The sequence below is a fragment of the Lycium barbarum genome, chromosome 11 (genome assembly GCF_019175385.1).
Source record: "Lycium barbarum isolate Lr01 chromosome 11, ASM1917538v2, whole genome shotgun sequence".
Classification (NCBI taxonomy): Eukaryota; Viridiplantae; Streptophyta; class Magnoliopsida; order Solanales; family Solanaceae; genus Lycium; species Lycium barbarum.
Window position 1 is genome coordinate 86,464,553 of NC_083347.1, and position 16,919 is coordinate 86,481,471.

Here is a 16,919-nt window from a genome sequence, read left to right on the forward strand (position 1 = left end):
AACTGAGGATTATGCCAGGTTGTACCTTAAGGAGATAGTGAGACTTCACGGGGTTCCCACAACTATTATCTCTGATTGAGGAGTCCAGTTCACAGCTAACTTCTAGAGATCCTTCCAGGAGGGATTGGGGACACAACTGAGTCTCAGTACGGCATTTCACCCTCAGACTGACGGACAGGAATTCCAAAGGAATTCCTACTCCTATAGCCACTAGGATGGCTATTTATCTTGATTCCCATAACTTATGTTTTGATATATATATTGATATGTACATATGATTCAAGTTCCATTTTGATATAATCCACAGGGACATCCGAAAGGTATATGATATGACTATTATTTGAAATTGCGAACGATGGTTCGTGTTGACTATTCTATTGAGTCCTTAAAAATGTTTTGAATTGCATATAGTTTCTCACTACTCTGCTCGTGCATATCTCAATATATCTTTCACCGAGTCCCGGGCCGGGTATGTTATCGTGCACACTTCCACATCATTGTTCGCCGAGTCCCTCATTAAAGGGTCGGGTATAATATATATTCTGGAGTTATGCTGTGTTATGGTGTTATGCTATGTTATGATGTTATGTTGTGTTACGGAGTTATGCTGTGTTACGGAGTTATGCTGTGTTACGAAGTTATATTATATTCTGGAGTATGCTGTGTTGTGGCGCCAGAGACCGGGTGGCGACCATGTTCACCGAGTCCCATAATGGGGCCGGATCTGACATATGATATTGATGTGCATGACTTATGTTTCAAAAGAAAGTACTTGGTATTCTAGTTATTGTACTCATTTTCTGTACCTCTTATTTCAGTTATGATCCTGTTTACTGTATTTCATGCTTTACATGCTCGGTATATATTCCGTACTGACCCCCTTTCTTCGGGGGGCTGCGTTTCATGCCCGCAGGTGCAGATACTCGCTTTGGTGATCCGACAGATTAAGATTCCCCTTCTGCTATTTTGGAGAGTTCCGTTGTTCCGGAGCCCAGATTTGGTATAGATCCTTTCTAATCTAAATAGATGCATATGTTGACTAAGGGTACGATGGGGCCCTGTCCCATCATATTTACTGTTGAAACTCTTAGAGGTCTGTGGACATATGTGTGGGTTGTGTATGGGTTCTGTTCATCTGTGTCTATACGATGTGCTATGGTATGATGTTCGTCTATAATGGCAGCCTTTTTGGCTTGCATATGATATTGATATGTGATGGCAGCCTTGTCGGCTTGCTTTTATATGTATAATTATGCGACAAATCTGAGACCATGGTTGGTTGTTATAAGATCCATATTGAGTTTGCTGTGAAAAGAACACATAGCTAAAGAACATGTGTACGGGTGTCCAGGTCGGGCACCAGTCACGGCCTATGGGGTTGGGTCGTGACAGAGAGTCCTTGATAGCTTTAAAGTGCATACTACAAGATTTTGAAGCTATATGAATCGGTGAATCTAAGTTCGTTGAAGGAAGCGAAATATAAGTTGTGTTCGGGAAGATTTTTTAATAAACGAGATAATGTTGATTTAGTAACATCTTAGGGAGGATCTATAAGGCTCCCTAGATGGTTTATGAAGTGGTGAACTAGTGCCAAGAATATTCTATAAGGATTGGAAGACAAACGAATCGACGAGCGCAAGTTCGGGAAAAAGTGGGTTATACGACCACTTATACTGTCCATATAACTTTATACGGTCCGTATAAGGGTCCGTATAATAGTCACAGAGAAGGGTCATCTCTGGTGGAATTATATGGTCACTTATACGGACCGTATAAAATTATACGGACCGTATAAGTGTTCGTATAATCTCGACAGGCAGCTTTAATTTTCAAGTATAAATAGATGACCCAAGTTCTAATTTCTCATTTCCCATCTTCTCCATCACTCTTGAAACCTCTAGTTATTCCATACACCATATTAACACATATCCAAGAGAAATCAAAGATTAAACACCAAGAATTAGTAGAATCAAGTGTATGGGTGCTCACTAGGGTTTGTGGATGTCAAGAATTCATTTGGTATTGAAGTTGGGGTTGTTCTCAAGTGAAGTATCTTCATCCAAAGGTCATTCCTATATGATCATAGTTGAGTTTTACATCTATTCCATGTTATTAAAAGTATTAAGTGGTTGAAAGACTTGGATTGGAGAAGAAAGTAGAATATGAGCTCAAATATGGAAATAATGGTATTTTGAGTAGTAAGCTAATTTGAGTCATAATTTTGAGTCATGATTCTTAGTATGAGATGAGTATAATCTTGTTATGAATGATGCTAATGTCGTTGAGGAAGTATTATGTGAAGAATGAGTATGGTGTTGTGTTATAGCTATGGTTGTGGATGATTTTGAAAGGGAATTGTGAGGATTGAATAATGTTTAACTTGAAGAATTTTATTGATTATGATATTATGGGTGTTTTTATTGATATTTGGGAGTTATTTATTATATGGAGGAAGTTATTGAAACAAAGAAAATGCTGCCCAATTTTCGTTAGCTCATAGTCGCCTTAGCTTAGCCTTAAGCATGTTTCTAATGGTCTAATGTAATATGAATTCCCTTGAATGTAGAGTTGTGAGATTCGAAGGAGAGCGTTTAGTCGTTGAGAAAACGCAAAGGTATGTAAGGCTAGTCCCTTATTTCATAAAGGCTTGACTCTTATATCACTATTCTCCATGTATTCCATGACCTTCTTACATCCTAAAAGTTGAAAGTTCATGATTCCTAAAAGCTAGATGAGATGTGTTCTATGATAATAATGCTATTTTAAAGATTCCAAAGCATATGAGATGATGCTAGTATGAGCTTGATAATCCTATTTTATGATTTCATTGATGTTATTTCTTGTCGTTATCTCACCTCATGATATTAGTTCCTTCAAGGTGAGACCTAGCGATGATGTTTGATCCATAATATAATCGGAGGTTCCCGACCTGACGTCACTCTAATAGAGTTATAGATTTTACTTGTGCTCTTATGCATGCTTCATATTATGTATATGTAAGATTACACCATGCCTAGTTGGCCGGGCAGTCACCACTACGATAGGCATAATGGGCAGCTATGATGAGGATTACACCGTGCCTAGTTGGCCGGGCAGACACCACTAGTGGGCGGCATGAGATGTTTACCCGGAACGCGGGCTAATGATGATCACACCATACCTATATGGTTGGGCAATTTATATATGTATACATGATGTGATGATGTTTATTATAAAAGTAGCATGTATGATTCCGCCTTAAGAGGCAATCAGTTGCAGGCTATCTCTTTATCTTATGATCTCTTATTTCTCTATTATGTTATTGTACATGCCTTACATACTCAGTACATTGTTCGTACTGACGTTCTTTCTTTTATGGACGCTACATTCATGCGCGCAGGTAGACAGGGAAACGGCACAGATGCTTAGAAGCTTACTCAGTAGATTTGCAGGAGCACTCCACTATTTCGTAGTTGCCGCTTATTGGTATATTCTTTTGTGCACATATTTGGGCATGGCGGGGTCCTTTCCCGTCCTTATGATTTCAGTACTCCAGTTAGAGGCTCGTAGATACTTATGTGTGGGTAGTAGATGTGATGTGACCTCTTCATTGTATACTCTATACATCACTTCGTAGCCTTGTGGGCTCATGTATTTATATGTTTTGAGAGGTCTAATGGAGGATCGATTCATAGTAAGCTTGTGTTGAAAATGGTGTATGTTCAGGTTGAGTTTGATGATAAGTCTAAAAGGTGGTGCTCGGTGGGCTAGCTCCGGGTACCCGTCACGGCCCTCTAGTTGGGTCGTGACAGAATACATAAATATAAGTAAGTAACGAATAGAAGGAATAGTAACCACCTGGGACATCTGAGGACATACAATATGCAATGCATGCGTTTGAAAAATCATATGCAAATATACATATATATAGTAGCATCATCATCATGTCATCATCATATCATCATCATATCATCATCATCCCGCGTTCGGGGAAACATTATCATAACATGCCCACTGCAGTGGTGTTCACATCTACGTGTCTGGCCGGCCTACTATAGCGCGGTGCAGTGTAGTAAAATAGTTAATACATATATACATATATACATAATGCATGAGGAATCAATGAAACGACATCGGGCCTTTCAGAGTGATGTAAGGTTGGTGACTTCCGAATATGTTATCTGATTATCCTCGTCAATAAAAACTTCAATATAACTTGGATTACAATGAACTTAAGCATAAACTAACATATTGAATCATGAAACATAAGAAGTAGGAAGCATTAGAATGGAGTATTCTCTTTATGGAACGTTTGTTAATAGGTATAGTTGGATTCGTGCATAGCATAAGGAGAACGAAAACATTACATACCTTAGTCGTTTAAGTTAGTAACTCAACGTACGTCCTCCAACGTTCGCCAATCTATAACAACGCAATCAGAACCATAGTTAGATCATGGAAGACTTTGCAACACTTCTCAAGCTAGTAGGTGACTTGTATCAATTTGGGCAGCACTTCCCCTATAATATCTACTTCCATCCAAACTCAATCCTATCCAATACAACAAGAACAATACCAACAATAACTTATACAAGTTATCCCAATTCAATTAGACCAAGAACGACTCCATAACCCTCTTTCAAAACAGCCCAATTTAACACAATAACAAACTTCAACTACGATTTCCGGTATAATTACTGTATTTCTCATCCCACAACTTAGCTATGAATGAATGTAAATATATCTAGAAGAGGAGAATTCTTACTTTATATGCCAAGAACTACTCTTCTACCACCTCACTTCATTTTGAAGAAATCTCTGTTTTGCTATCATCCGGAGGAAACAGATGTTAGAATCACATAACCGGCGAGGAAATAATCTCCAAGTCATTCAATGTATCATGTTGCTTCAACGTCAATTGCACACTTCGTGCCTTTTAAGATGACTAGTGACGATGGCCCGGGCAAAGCCCGGCCCAACATGAACAAAATTATAGTATTATTTTATTATACATTATTTGAAATTTTCAACTAATCTTTTTTTGCCTACCTAAGAAAAATTTAAGGAGAACATGAAAATGTTAAAAATGGTTCATCTACTATAATATGATCAATATTTACTGACCCTAAAGATAATTCAAAAATAGTTAGAAGTAATAAAGTAACTTAATCCTATCATTTCTCGACTACAGTTGGTACAATTACGAGCATAATCAACCTTTTTTTAATTTTTTTTTGGCTAATATTTCTTTTCGATCTTATTTTAAATAATAAACCGTCTCAATTCTTCAACTTTTCTAATGACAATTACTCGAACACTAATATTGTATGTTCAAAACATGGCTAATATAAAAGTAAGCATTCTGCATGGGCGCAACATGGTGACTATATTTCTTTTCAAAGGTATATTTTCATGATATTCAGTGTAACATAATGTTTGAAGGATTTGTAAAATTAGGATGAAATTCAAAAGTGATGCTATTAGAAATCTTTACAAAATAATAAAATATGTAGATATTAATTATTAATAAATGAGGTTAAAACAATGAATAATTTGTGTGACAAATAATTCAATTCAACATTAAGTTATAAAAGTACTATCGCCTCGTTGGGTCAAGCTATTTAATTTTATTTTGAATTTTAAACTTCAAATTCCATAAATTTTTGGATGAAAATTAATAAAATAAATTTAAAATTCACAATGAAATTCTTGTAAAATCTTCTTATGGCAATTGTGTCATATACAATGGGATAGATGTAGTACAAAATAATCATTCTATCCTTTAATTTGTAATTTCAGTATCGCAATTTTAATGAAAAAAGAAGAGGTAATGCATTAGTTTATGTGAAACTTTAAAATTAACCTAAGTATTATAAGTATAATATTAAATATTAGAATTAGTTATAGTCAAGATAAACCAAATGCTCACTAATGACGGAAGAAAGCATAATGAACTGTCACGTAAAAAAAAAAGAGATGGGGTCCACTGCATGGAAAAGAAAATAGGGCCCACGGGTAATATGGAAAATATCATTGAGTAATCTAAGTATGTTTAGTATAAATATTAAATATTAGAATTAGCGATGGTCTAAGATAAAACAAATAATCAATCACTAATGACGGAAGAAAGCAAAATGAATTGTCACGTTAAAAAAAAAAAGATGGGGTCCACTGCATGGAGAAGAAAATAGGGTCTACAGGTAATATGGAAAATATCATTGAGAATGAGGGCTTTTCCGTCAATTCACATTGACCCCAAGCTCCTCTATTCTCTTATTAATAATAATAAATAATAAATAATAATATTAAAATATATAGTTGCTTCCTTTATAATTTGCTGCTCCCTACGTTCTTAAGAGAATTACCTCATTTAAAAGAACTAGCAAACTATGCCTGTGCGATGCACGAGACTCAACATAATTAATTTAGTTACTCAATTTAGCTAGTCTTTATGGTTTGTATATTTTTTAAAGGATACCGTAATTTTCCTTAGTGACTCTCCATATTCTTTTTCTTTTCGTCTTATTTTTCCCTTTAATTTCTCAATTGTTGTTAAAATTTATCTTATTTTGGTTATGTTCGCCACTTTTTATATTTAGTAAGTTGACAATTCAAATATCCTACATGTCAAGTTTATAATCACAAGATTCAAAGGATATTTTATTATATTATACACATTTTTAATTTAGAACCACAAGATAGTCTATCTTTATTTCTTAAACTCCGTATCTAGTCAAACGTAGACACTTAAATTGAGACAGAGGAAGTATATGCCAAATGAAGGAAATGAAAGGACAATTGAGACACTGTGGGCACGTGGGGACTTAAAAATTAAACACACAAGAGGTAGTATTATATTAATGTTAAACTTCTAAAATGTACACATGTTGTCCTCGCTTAGAGTACAATTTCAGTTGTTTTTTGTAGAACTTATTATTGTTGTGTTCATCCACTTGGGCGTTTATTGTTAAAAAAAAAATATTTTATTTTGGTTATGTCCGTCTCTTTTATATTTAGTAAGTTGACAATTGAAATATCCTACATGTCAAGTTTATAATCACAAGATTCAAAGGATATTTTATTATATTATAAACATTTTTAATTTAGAACCACAAGATTTGAAAGTCTATCTTTATTTCTTAAACTCCATGTCTAGTTAAACGTAGACTCTTAAATTGAGACAAAGGGAGTACATGCCAAATAAAGGAAATGAAAGGACAATTAAGACACTGCGAACCTGTGGGACTTAAAAAGTAAACACACAAGAGGTAGAATTAATGTTCAACATCTTAAATGTACAAATGTTAGTCCCTGCTTAGAGCACAATTTCAGTTGCTTTTTGTACAACTTATTGTTGTTGTGGTCGTCCACCTTGGGCGTTTATACATAAGAAGAATAAAAATATAGAATAGAAAAATAGACATATATTTTTAGTAATGTGGCCAAGTAATATGAGATGAAGGTGTCACGACCCAACCCCGTGGGCCGCGACCAGTGCCCGAGCTGGGCACCTATACGTACCCGATACCCCAAATTAGCATATTAACAGAATAATAATATAATAATAATATTAGTGGTCGCTACAGAATTTAGCAGAAAAACAGACTTGGCACACATAGGCCGATAAGGCCATCACAGAACAGAATATCCCAAACATATGTACAGAACCCACACAGATGTATCCACAGACCTCTACAGAACATATCATAATCATAAGACGGGACAGGGCCCCGTCATACCCTGAACAAAGTACATATCCAGATAGCAGTGACAGACTGTACCAAAAGATGGGCTCTGTAGAAGAGAGCGCCCCAAATAGTAGAAATAGGATCCTAAACGTGTGGATCAGCGAACCTGTCGTCAGTACCTGCGCGGCATGAAAACACAGCCCCCGAAGAAAGGGGGTCAGTACGAAATATGTACTGAATATGTAAAGCGGAATCACAGAAGTCAAATCATAATGGTTACAGAAAATGAGTACAGAATCCAGAGTGTCAAATGCATATTTCCAAAGCAGACAGAATGCGTACAGAAACATATGTCATATCATATCATATCCGGTCCCTGACACGGGACTCGGCAGACAGAATGTGGCCACCCTCCCGACGCTGGTGCCACTATACAGAGGAATCAGAAAAAGGGGCGTGGCCCCGTATCATAAAATGTCATATCAGAATGGCCATAACAGATCAGATCAGAATAGGCGGACATGGCACATCATACTCCACAGACCCATGTACGCGTATACCTGCCCCCTCACATCGGGGCGCGGCGAACAATGCAGAGAATTACGCTTGACAACATATCCTGGCCCGGGCTCAGTGTGGGAAACATTGGGACATCCACGAATGGAGTAGTGAGAGACTAATGCAATTTAAAAATATAATAAATGTTTTCAAAGACTCGATGAAGCGTATCAAAGACAAACAAATCCAATGGGGTCGGACGGAATCATAATAAATGTATTTCGGATATCATAATAAATTACAGAAGTATAACTTTCCCGAAGTCATTCCGAGTGTCAAAATAATTTATAATATTTAACAGAATATTTAAAATAATATTCGTTAAGCGATTAGTAGGGTAATTAAAACATTTCTTTCAAAAATCGCTTAAAAAGGAAGCTTTAACACATTAGGGGCAAAACCGTAAATAGCGGGCCCGCCTTGGGACAAACAAGGTGGCGGGCTCAAATTGTGCCCTCTAAGCATATAGTATCACCTAAAAAGGTTATACAAACATTCTATGACTTTCTGAATAATTTAGAGCAAAATTGCATCATTTCAGAAAAAGCGTATCAAAATGGTTCAATTCTACTGAAGGAAAAACTGAAATTTTGTCTTGCGGATTCCGAGGGCCAAGAGGTCCTTCGAGGCCCGGATCCGACCCTAACACACTAGGGGCATGCCAAGGGAAGAATTGGGGTTGCTTTACATACCTTTCGCGCTCCTTAAGCCTTTCCAAACTCACTTCCCGTTTCGTCGAAAAACTGCAATTGGTCAAGTTTACCAATTGTGAATTATTAATGCCATTATTTCAACTTTAAGCATATTTGGCTACCGAAATTTCGGCAGCACTTCCCCTATACATATGACACCCCGAGAATTCAACTCGGCTATAAATCATCAACAACAACCCAAACGACAACAACAATATCAACAATGAACATTAAAAACACAAATATCCTTCAACTAGTCATTTTTCTCACAAGTTGACATAATCTTCAATTCAACCCAACTTTCAACTAAGATCAATAATTTCATATTCAACAACCATCAAGATCATCACCATATAGTTCTAGAAACATTTCATATCGTTTTCCTTAAGATATACACTCGATATACATGATATACAATCTTCCGCCAAAATCATAACTTATGCAAAACATCAAATCTTTGGCATACAACTTCATAACAAATTTCCAACTTCCAAATTCATCAACCATAATCATAATTCACATCTTAACAACTTCAACCAAAATTCATTCAACTTTCATTCCCAATATAATTTCCATCATAACCACAACTAGAATGCAACATAAAATTCAACTCATATATGTATACAACATATATACACCCATGGCTACATATATATATACATACCCACTTTGCAAACTTCCTTATTTCCATAATTTCTACTCATTTCCACATACCACAACATAAACAAACCTTCATAACATAAGAAAAAGGAATTGATTCTTACCTTTTTCTACAAACTTCTTCACTTGAACAAGTTGTCAACTTGAAGAAATAAGTGCTCCTTCTTCCAAAACAATTACACCAAGTTGTAGAGGACACTTAATTTAGTAGGAATTCAACAAGAAATTAATTTTAGAGGCAAGATTTTGAGGGGTGATTTTTCTATGGCCAAACCCGAAATGCCCTCTTTTTGTTCTTGTTTTTCTCTTGTTTTTCCTCCTATTCTTTCTCTTGAAAGTTCTATGGAATTTGGATGATTAAGTGGTCTTTTATTCATTGACCACATGACTTAATTCCATGGGCTTGGATCCTTTTTATGGACCATGGCCGAATGGCTCCTCACTTGGGCCTGAATTTTTTTTTCATTTTTTTGGGCCAACTCGGTTGGTCCCGAGTTGGGCCTAGCCCACTGACCTTTCGACCTTAAAACGTTCATATCTCCTTGTACCGACGTCACCTGAGAACCCACGACCTATGGATGGAAAGCTAATTCAATTATCTACAACTTCTATTTCAAGGTATTTTCGAAATTCCAAACTTACAATACAGTTTTTGCCCCCCAAAGTCAGGTCACCCGAAAACGTTTTCTTAAAAATATTCGTTTGGAGGGTTTCCACTTTGATTTGGTCCAAAGGTACTTCATGAGTTGTGTTTAACTTTACATATGTGATTCATATGACTTTTCAGATGTTCCAAAAAAAATCTCGGTATGTGGGCCCCACCCCAGCAGATGCTCCGAGGTTCAAAAATACGGGATATAACAGAAGGGAGTACTTCATTTTTATTAATTCTTAAAGAATGTAAAAAGTCAAGTATAGTAATGTGGCCAAGTAATATGGGACAAAGGTAGTACTTCATTTATTAATTCTTAAAGAACGTGAAAAGCCAAGTAATGTGGCCAAGTAATATGAGATGGAGGGAGTACTTCATTTATTAATTCTTGAATAACGTGAAAAGTCAAAAGTGAACAAGTAAAAGTGCGCGGAGGAAATAAATACTTGTCGGAGAATTAAAATTGAAGTGCATACATGTATACATGAGAAGAGAATAAATATTCAGCAAGAACATGAAAAGTCAAAAGTGAACAAGTAAAAGTGCACGGAGGAAATAAATATGTGTCGGAGAATTAAAATTAAAATGCATACATGTATACATGAGAAGAGAATAAATATTCAGTATTATGACATATGTCCAGGTGGGATAAAAAAATAGTTGGGTCAAGTGTACAAATTATATAGCTTGTGGTACAAACATTCATTGCGTGTACAATTTGTAAAGCTTTTGGTACAAGTTGGTGATGTTGTGTTAGTCCTCCTTAGCCGTTAATATATAATAGAAAAATATCTAAGTACAACTATTAACTAAGGACCGCGGGGCCCACCTTTCACTTTAATATATATAATTCACTCTTATCCTCAATATGCCACCAATAAAACATTATAATAGGTGTCAATTTTCTGCCCTCATTCATGGACACGTGGAGTTGTATTTTAACTTAACATTTATCCACAACATTGTTATCTAATTCCTTTCTCTCCCATAATAATCCAACACTTAATCAATTACCCACATAATTAATTTCTTGATCTCAATTCACTTAATTAGTAATCATATTTAACGCCCTTTATATACTCATTATCATAATCATGTGGTATAGCACTAGTCCGTAGCTTCATTTGCCACACATAAAATAATATTTTCAATCATTGTCGTCACACTTTTCCGTCTTAAATCATTTCGGGACTTCATTCCTTTTATGCATCGAGCTTCTTGCTTTGCATGCTTGAATATGAACTAATCCTCGGGGATTGGGTAAATTTGCTCATGTTGGACGGTTCAATTTCCTAGTTCAAAAATATGGGGTATTATAGCTTGGACCGTATTTCACTCAAATAAATGTCGAACTACGACAAAACTTATTTTATTCGATTCGTTTAACTTCTAATCCTTAGGACATATTCGTACCATCATTCTACCCACCTATAAGCTTTGGGATAACCTCGTTTTGTGCTACTTATGTCGTCTAACTTGCACACTTTCTAACGCATGAAAACACGGAATGTAACATCCTCCTCCCCCTTAAGAACATTCGTCCTCGAATGTTAGGGTATACGAGGAGAGTTTATTAACGTCCTTACAGGAATTTTGGTATAGTTTTCCCTGTATTCGGGTACTTCCCCATATCTAGAAACAACAATATCTAACCTCAATGCTGCACAGGGCAAAGTAATCACCGTTTATACTTATACGTGCATCCACATTATTAAGGCTTACCACGACTGTCACGTTTAGACTCCGATCTTGCTTCTTGTTGTACTGCTTCGCCTCGACAGTCATTTATTACTACAATATATCCTTTGCTGTCCGAACACAGTGACCTTGGCTCCTCTGACTTCCATCTGTTTATGCCTTACGAAATCAATGCAAGAAATACGAGATGTGACTTGAGAATACTCTTTTACCTTCGTATTTTAGGATTAATACAGCTAACATACTTCATATTCTCAAGGATAATTTCATTTTGAAAATTTACGTGGATTAGCTTATAGCGGATTTGTCGCACGAAGGTATGAAGGTGTGAGGCGTAACACCGTCCCCCCCCCCCCCCCTCTTAAGGACATTCATCCTCCAATGTAGGGGTACCTTGGGCTCCCTGTTGATTGTTCCCAATAGGAATTTTTTAGACCCTCTCAAAAATTCTACCCTAGTGTATGGTTGACGCTGGCCAGTTATTGTATCGGTCCTCATAGTTTGATCTCATCGATTCCATCCTGCTTTATTGTCTCTGAGGTTTTCCTAATGGTTTTTGGGTTTTTCTTTTATGACGACCGAGCTTGCAAGTGCCTACGTATCCTGTCGCAGCAGGAATTCAGGTTGAACGTAGTTCGGGATAAAGTAACTGAGTTTTGGATTTTACTAATAATGTGACCGGGTCTGATACGGACTGCCTATGTATCCCTATGTGGGGAAGTCAGGTCATTGCGTAGTTCATTTAAAAAAGAAGGACACACATTTCTTGTTCTATTACGGAAGTATGATTACAAGGAAATGATAATGCAATTACAAGCAAATGGAATCCTAAATGTAGTATCTCTTGAGCGCGTCACCATTGATGGCTTTAGGCCACTTTTGTCTATCTGTTACACCTTGGAAAATGCCCCGTTAATGTACAGTGAATAGGTTAGCGAAGAGTACGAGGTATACGGTGATTTGGATGGGTAAGAAATAGCATCTGATGATCTTAATCGAGATTCAAAGACATTTTACTAAAAGGAAGAAGTTTGGCAAAGAAAGTAAAGGGTATGTTATGTGTCGGGTGCGAATTATGGACGACGAGTTAAAAATGGATTAAAGAGGTTTTAGAGATAAGTGATAACGTCCCTTACATTGGTATTGAGGTGTTAAACAAGTGTCAAGAAGGTTGCATAAGGATCAGAGATCAAATTAGTCGACGAGAACGAAAACGGAACCGCTGGGCATTATACGGCCCAATATACGGACCGTATAAATTATACTGGCCGTATGTTAGGCCGTATAATTGGTCAAGAGGGACACCACATTCTGGACCAAACATACGGTCCAACATACGGTCAGTGAAAAATATACGGATCGTATGTTGGTCCGTATAAGTTGGTCGGGACAACTTTTGTGAATTAATATAAGGGACCTCTCTCATTTTATTTTCACTCCACAAGTCAAGAAACCTCTAGAACACTCTCTAACATTCATCAACAAGAAAAATCAAAGGGAAACCAAGATCAACTACTTCAAATACATGAAAACAAGTGTGTGAAACTTAGTAAAAGTTCATCTACCTCAAGAAAACCCAAGGGAAGTGCAGTAGGGTTTTGGTGCTAGAAGAGTATTTTCGTTCAAGCCTTTTTTCTACACTATCTAAGGTAAGTTCTATGGTATTTACATGATGTCTGAAGTATTGATAAGTTGAAACACTTGGATTGTAGAGGAGTATAGGAAATGGGTCACAAATGTGTGAATAGTATCATTGTTAAATAGTGGTTGGGATGAATGATGAATGTTGGTATGTTGTGATTGTGAATACGTTACAAATGATATTTCGACCATGGAATAGGTATTATATGTGAAAAAACGCGATAATGAGCTATAACCATAATTGTGGAGAAATTGAAGGGAAATGGTGAATTGTGTGATTTGGATGGAGAAATTGAAGGGAAATGGTGAAATGATGATTGTCGTGTGCGATATTGTGAATGTTGATATGAACGTTTGGGAGTTGATATAGAACATGGAAAATTAGTATAAACAAAGGAAACGCTGCCCAATTTTCTCTAGCGTTAGTAAGTCCGTTCTTATAATTGTTAGCTAATGTCGATACAAATTCTCTTGAAGGTAGAACGTGTGTATTAAAGGAGAACAAGCAAGCGATAGATTAGTTAAACGACAAAGGCTAATCCCTTCTTTCAAAGGCATGAATCCTTCAAGCTTTCCATGAGCCTCCTATATGATGGAGCTTGTGATTCCGTAAATATACCAAACTACATTCGAGCATGATAATGATGATGATGAGTTAAAGTATAGAGATTCTAGAGTTCATGATATGATGATCCTATAGCGTTAATGATGTCATTATTTTTAACACTCACCTTATGCACTATTTCCTTCAAGGTGAGGCAGAATACTCATAAATGTTCATAATATAATCAGGGGTTCACGACCCTACGTCACCCCGACATAGCCATGGTTGCCTTCAAAATCTAATGTATGCTCCTAATGATAAATGTGAAATGATGCTAAGTCATGATATATCTATAAATATAATCAATAATGCTAGCTTATGATATGACTATGTTATGTATGAAAATGTAAAGCTATGATAAGATTATGATATGTTCATGAGATGTGTAAAAATGATGAATTCATGAATGATTATGAGATGATACGATTCCACAGCGCCAAGATGGTCGGGCATGTCACCGCTAAGGCGGGCTGCATACTATTCCACCGTGCCTAGATGGCCGGGCATGTCACCGCTAATGCGGGCTGCTATGTATACACCGAGCCTAAAGGGCCGGGCATGATCACCACTAGTGGGCGGCATATGATGGTTACCCGGACGCGGGTTAACGATGAGGATTATGATGTGATGATATATGTGATGAGCTGATATATGCGCCATGATTATATAAAAATATGATGTATGTACGAAATGTATTCACTTATGAAACTCATGCTGGTTATATCCTTCTCTTATGGCTCATGATCCTTCAACTATATTTATTTCACTCTTGTCTTACATACTCAGTACAATGTTCGTAATTACGTCTGTTTTCTTTGGATGTTGTGTTCATGCCCACAGGTAGACAGGGAGGTGAGCTTGATCCAGACTCATAGGAGCTGTTAGCTGACTGAAAGCACTCCTTTGTTCCGGAGGTGCTTGATTATTCTTTTGTGTACATTTGTATATGTTGGGCACGACGGGGTCCTGTCCTGTCTCTATGTCTAGCACTCTAGTAGAGGCTCGTAGATACGCAATGTGGGTTATGTGGTCTCACGAGCTTGCCATCATATATATATATATATATATATATATATATATATATATATATATATATATATATATATATATATATATATTATTTTGATTGCCTAAAGGCTTGTGTGTATAAAAGTACTTATGTTTTCAAATGAAAGATGATTCTTCTTATAATTTGGGTATGGAATTGATAAAGGAACATTGAATGAGTATAATGAGTAATAGAACTAGCGATGCTCGGTGGTTAGCCCCGGGTACCCGTCGCGGCCCCTAGCTGGGTCGTGACAAAAGTGGTATCAGAGCAGTTCAGTCCTAGGAAGTGTCTACGAGTCGTGTCTAGTAGAGTCTTGTTTATGGTGTGTTGCACGCCACATCAATAAACAAGAGGCTACAGGGTATTTAGGAAAAAAATGACCATCTTTCTTTGTCACGACCCGACTAGGGGCTGCGACAGGTACCCGGGGCTAACCACCGAGCACCACTTGTTCTACCGCTTATCATACTCATTCAACTCCTTTTTATCTAATTTATACTCAAATCATAAGAAAATCATCTTTCATTTGAAAACATGAATACTTTTATACACATAGGCCTTTCGGCCATCAAAATAATATATATTTACATAGTAGAAACCCTCGTGAGACCATACTACCTACACATATGTATCTACGAGCCTCTACTAGAGTACTAGACATATGGACAGGACAAGACCCCGTCGTGCCCAAATTACATATATATATATACACAAAAGAATCAACCGAATAGCACCTCCGGAATAATGGAGTGCTCCTGTAAATCCACTGGTGGCTCCTATGGATCTGCACCGTCTCCCTGTCTATCTGTGGGCATGAACACAGTTTCCAAAGAAAACGGACATCAGTACGAATATTGCACTGAGTATGTAAGACATGAATGAAATAAGCGTAATAGAAGAATCATAAACCATAGGAGGAAGATATAACCTGCATAAGTTTTATAGGTGAATACATTTCATGCATATATCGTATATTTATATAATCATAGTACATGTATCATCGCACCATCATCATCATCGTTAACCCACGTCCGGGTAACCATCATACGCAGCCCGCATTAGCGGTGACATGTTCGGCCATCTCGGCACGGTGTAATCATAAGCAGCCCGCATTAGCAGTGACATGTCCGGCCATCTAGGCACAGTGGAATCATATCATCATATAATCAATCATAACCCATCATTGTTACACATCTCATGAACATATCATAATCTTATCATAGCTTAACATTTTCATACATAACATAGGCATATTATAAGCTAGCATTATTGATCATCTTATAGATATATCATGACTTAGTATCATTCCACATTTGTCATTAAGAGCATACATTAGACTCTGAAGGCAATCATGGCTGTGTCGGAGTGACGTAAGGTCGTGAACCCCCGATTATATTATGAGCATTCATGAGTATTCTGCCTCACCTTGAAGGAAATAGTGTATAAGGTGAGTTTTAACAATAATGACATCATTAACATTGTAGGAACATCATATCATGAACTCTAGAATCTCTATACTTTAACTCATCATCATCATTATCATGCTCGTACGTAGTTTGATATAGTTACTGACTCATAAGCTCCATTATATAGGAGGATCATGGAAAGCTTGAAGGATTCATTCCTTTGAAGGAAGGGATTAGCCTTACATATCTTTGTCGTTTAACTAATCTATTGCTTTCTTGTTCTCCTTTAA